The following is a 4,103-nucleotide window of genomic DNA, read 5'->3' as shown; positions in this document are numbered from 1 at the left end:
TTTCTATAATCAATATAGATTCTCCAACCAGTAATAGTTCTTGTTGGAATAAATTCATTGTGCTCATTTTCAACAATCGTGGTTCCACCTTTCTTTCGTTCACACTGCACTGGACTTACCCACGAACTATCTAAAATAGGATAAATGATTCCTACATCTAACCATTTGATCACTTCCTTTCTCACAACTTCTTTCATAATAGGATTGAGCCTCCTTTGCCCATCAATTCGAGCTCTTTCACCTTCCTCTAAAATAATTTTGTACATGCAAAATGAAGGGCTTATACCTCGAATATCAGCAATGGTCCAACCAATTGCTTTCTTAAATTTCTTTAAAACAACAATCAGTTGTTATTCTTGATCTTTCGTTAGTTCAGCTGAAATAATCACAGGCAAAGTAGAACAGTCACCTAAATAAAGGTATTTCAAATGGGAATGAAGTACCTTTAGTTCAAGTTTAGGTGGCTCTTCAATTGACAACTTGGGTTGCACAAATTCTCTAACTTTTAACTCCAACGGTTCAAACAGTGAGGATTGAATAAAATTTCTCGGATTTGGTTCCATCAAAGCCATGTTTTCTTCACCTTCTTCATCCTCCAAAGGGTCAAACTTTAAGGCTTTCTCTAATGGATCTTCCTCAAAATTGCTTTCCATAGAAACCAAGGTATCTATCTCTTCCATAACTGAACACTCCTCTGCCGGATCGGGAAATTTCATCGCTTTAAGAATGTTAAAAGTTACCTGGTCATCTTGAACTTGCATGGTGAGTTTGCCTTTCTACACATCAATTAACATTCTCCTCGTGGCTAGGAAAGGTCTACCAAGGATAATTGACACTTCCTTATTTGCTTCAAAATCTAAAAGAATGAAATGAGCAGGAAAAATAAATTTATCGACTCTTACCAAAACATCCTCGATCTTTCCTTCGGGATATTCTAAAGATCGATCCGCTAGCTGAAGCATCACAGTTGTAGGTCTTACTTTACCTATCCCTAACATCTTAAAAATAGACTTAGGCATAAAGTTGATACTCGCTCCTAAGTCACACAAAGCTTTACCACAGTAAGATTCACCAAATTTATAGGGTATAGTAAAGCTTCCTAGGTCTTTCAATTTCAGTGGCAGTTTGTTCTGCAGGAACGCACTGCACTCCTTTGTCAAGGCAACAGTCTCATACTCTCTCAGTCGTTTCTTCTTGGATAGTATATCCTTTATAAACTTCACATAATTCGGCATTTTTTCTAAAGCATCCACTAACGGAATATTGATGTGTAACTTCTTCAGAACATCCAAAAACTTCTTGAATTGCACCTCCTATTTCTGCTTGTGTTGCTTCAATCTTTGCGGATATGGAGGTGATGGAACTTTCGGTTGAACCGAACAACTCTTCTGAGTAGGTAAATCTGCATCCAAAGAAGATGTTAAAATATCTAAATTCACTAAGTCAAGGTTTACCTTGTAAGAATTTGCAGATTCTGATTCCTTTGGTGTAGGAACTTCAACATCTGGTTGACTTTCCTCTTTTTCAACATGCTCATCTTAGACATCAATCAATCAGGGTTCCAGAGTCTTACCACTTCACAATGCCACTACCTTGATATGTTCTTTACCCAAATTCCTTGGATTCTCAGTATTGCTCGGCAAGGTTCCTTACAGTTTATTACTAACCTCCGTAGGCAACTGACCCATTTGGTTTTCCAAATTTTTTAGTGTTGCTGCTTGGCTTTGGATCAAAGCATCATTCTTTGCCACGTACGCTTTCAACAAGTTCTCCAGACTGTTTGATGCCTCAGCTTGATGCGGTTTTGAGGCTTGCTATTTAAACCCTTGAGATTGGTTGGGTCTTTGCTGTAATAAGTTGTTGTTCGGTCCATTTCCTTGGTTGCTCCAAGAAAAGTTAGGATGATTATGCCATGAAGGATTGTAGAATTTGGATTGGGGTCCTTGTCCACTCCTATTTTGATATTGGTTCCCTACATAGTACACTGACTTGGGATTTGATGGACAATTCTCAAAAGAATAACCTTTCCCACAGTACACATAGGAAACTACTTCAAACAGACTTGGTGGCTGAGCTGCAAAATTATTATTGCTATTAGCAATTAACTGTTTTAACATAGAAGAAATAGACGATACTTGAGCTGATAACGAAGTGAGAGAGTTATTACTCGCAATCCTCTCAAAGATCTCATAAGCCTCATTATAAGACTTAGACAAAATTGCACCATTCACGGAAGCATCTACCATCAATCTTGTATGTGCATTGAGACCATTATAGAATGTCTCCAACTAGATACAATGAGGAATCCCATGATGAGAACACTTACGAAGTAACTCCATGAATCGCTCTCAATCCTCATACAAAGACTTGTCATCCAATTGTTGGAAAGTTGTGATCTCATTCCTTAACTTATCGTTTTTGCTATGTGAGAAATACTTAACCAAAAATCTGTAACAGCCTGAAATTGGGCCTAGTCGGAACAGTGGTTTTGGGACCACAAATGTAATATTTTGAAAATTTCTACAGTAAGATATTATCTTGGTATAGTAAAATAAGGAAATAAAGTGATAAAAAAGGGTAATATTGAGTTATGTCAACATTGGGAAGTATATTATGACATATTAATTCAAGAAAGGATTAAATCGCAAAAGTGAGAAAAGTTTTGTGGGTCAAGAGTAAATATTCAAAATTTGAGGGGTTAAAGTGTAAATACAAAAAATTTAAAGGACCAAAGGTGTAAATATCTTAAGGGTGGAATGATCTAGAAACTAAGAAAAATGGATGGATTAGGACCAAAATGAAAAAGGTAAAGAATTTTGAGGGACTAAATCGTAATTTTACCAAATTAAGTGATGACTCAAGGATGAAATTTTAAAAGATCATAAAGGGAAAAATGGTCATTTAGAAGAGAGAGAAATCTAGAAGATAATGATGATGTTGGAGATATTTTAGATTAAATAAATAAATAAATATTAGTTTATTAATATTTTAATTTGATTTTTAAATACTATTTTATTATTTTATTATTTTATTGTTTAGTATATATATGTGGAAAGAAAGATGAAAAAAAAACCAACCAACCCATCATCTTCCATGCATTCAACGTGAGGAGAAGAGAGAAAGAAAGAAAGTTTTGCTTTCTTTACAATTTGGTCCCTCATTCAAAAAAATTACCATTTTCACCTAAAAATCAAAAGAATTTCCATATTCATCAAGAGAGAAAGATAACAAGGAGACTATGGGGAGCTAGAATATCAAGTTAGATTCAAGAAATAGAGGCTGGAGGAGAGAGAAAATCAAGTTAGATTGAAATCAATTGAGCAAGGTAAGAGCATCAAGATTTTAATATATTTTTGAGTTTGATATTATTGAAAAAGTATGAAATTGATGTTAATGTAGGGTTTTATTATATAAGGTTTTGTGTTCTAGATATGTTAGTGAAGAGAAAATAAGAGAAAGTGATGAGAAATAGTGTAGAGAAGGAAAATAAGAGTGTTATAAACTTAGTAATCAATATTTAGCACCAAAATAGTTTTGGACAATAGCAGTAGGTTAAATTTGAAAAATCACCATAAATTGTGGAAATCTAATTAGAGGATGAATAAAATATTAAATTAAATCTTATTTAGTCTAGTTTCTTATAGAAGAAACGGTGTAAGTAATAAATTGTAAATCATGAGATATAATAAATTTTGTGAGACAAGGTCAAGATGATTTCGGGTTCCCCTGTACTGATTTTGGAAAATCATCAAAAATTGGAGAAAAATAATTAGAGACTTAAATTTATATTTTTAAATCCTTAATGAGTCTATTTTCAATAAAAATAAACGGAAACATCATTAGAATTATGTACAAGGAGATAATTAATTTTTAGTGAAGAAGGGTCGGAACTGTTAGACAGCAGAATAGGGACGACTTTAAAGAATAAACTGTACTTATTGGCTAAGCCAACAATTCTAAAAATTTTATGGTAATAATATACGTGAGTCTAGCTTCAGATAAAATTCATGGATCTTAATTTGGAGTTCTGTATCTCAAGATATAAATAATTTACTGACTACGACTCAAGTGGACAGCTTTGAATGAATATATATAAGTAAACG

General features: G+C 33.7%; 1 non-coding gene across 1 annotated transcript; it reads left to right on the top strand.

Annotated features, from left to right (window-relative positions):
- Nucleotides 1-2,304: 2,304 nt before the first annotated feature.
- Nucleotides 2,305-2,411, top strand: LOC128035119 (small nucleolar RNA R71). Its single transcript, XR_008191522.1, has one exon. It is a non-coding gene; the product is annotated as a small nucleolar RNA R71 (small nucleolar RNA).
- The last annotated feature ends 1,692 nt before the right edge of the window (nt 2,412-4,103 follow it).

The sequence above is a fragment of the Gossypium raimondii genome, chromosome 11 (genome assembly GCF_025698545.1).
Source record: "Gossypium raimondii isolate GPD5lz chromosome 11, ASM2569854v1, whole genome shotgun sequence".
In the NCBI taxonomy this organism is placed as follows: domain Eukaryota; kingdom Viridiplantae; phylum Streptophyta; class Magnoliopsida; order Malvales; family Malvaceae; genus Gossypium; species Gossypium raimondii.
Note: the sequence above shows the minus strand (reverse complement) of the source record. Positions and strands in the feature narration are given on the sequence as shown.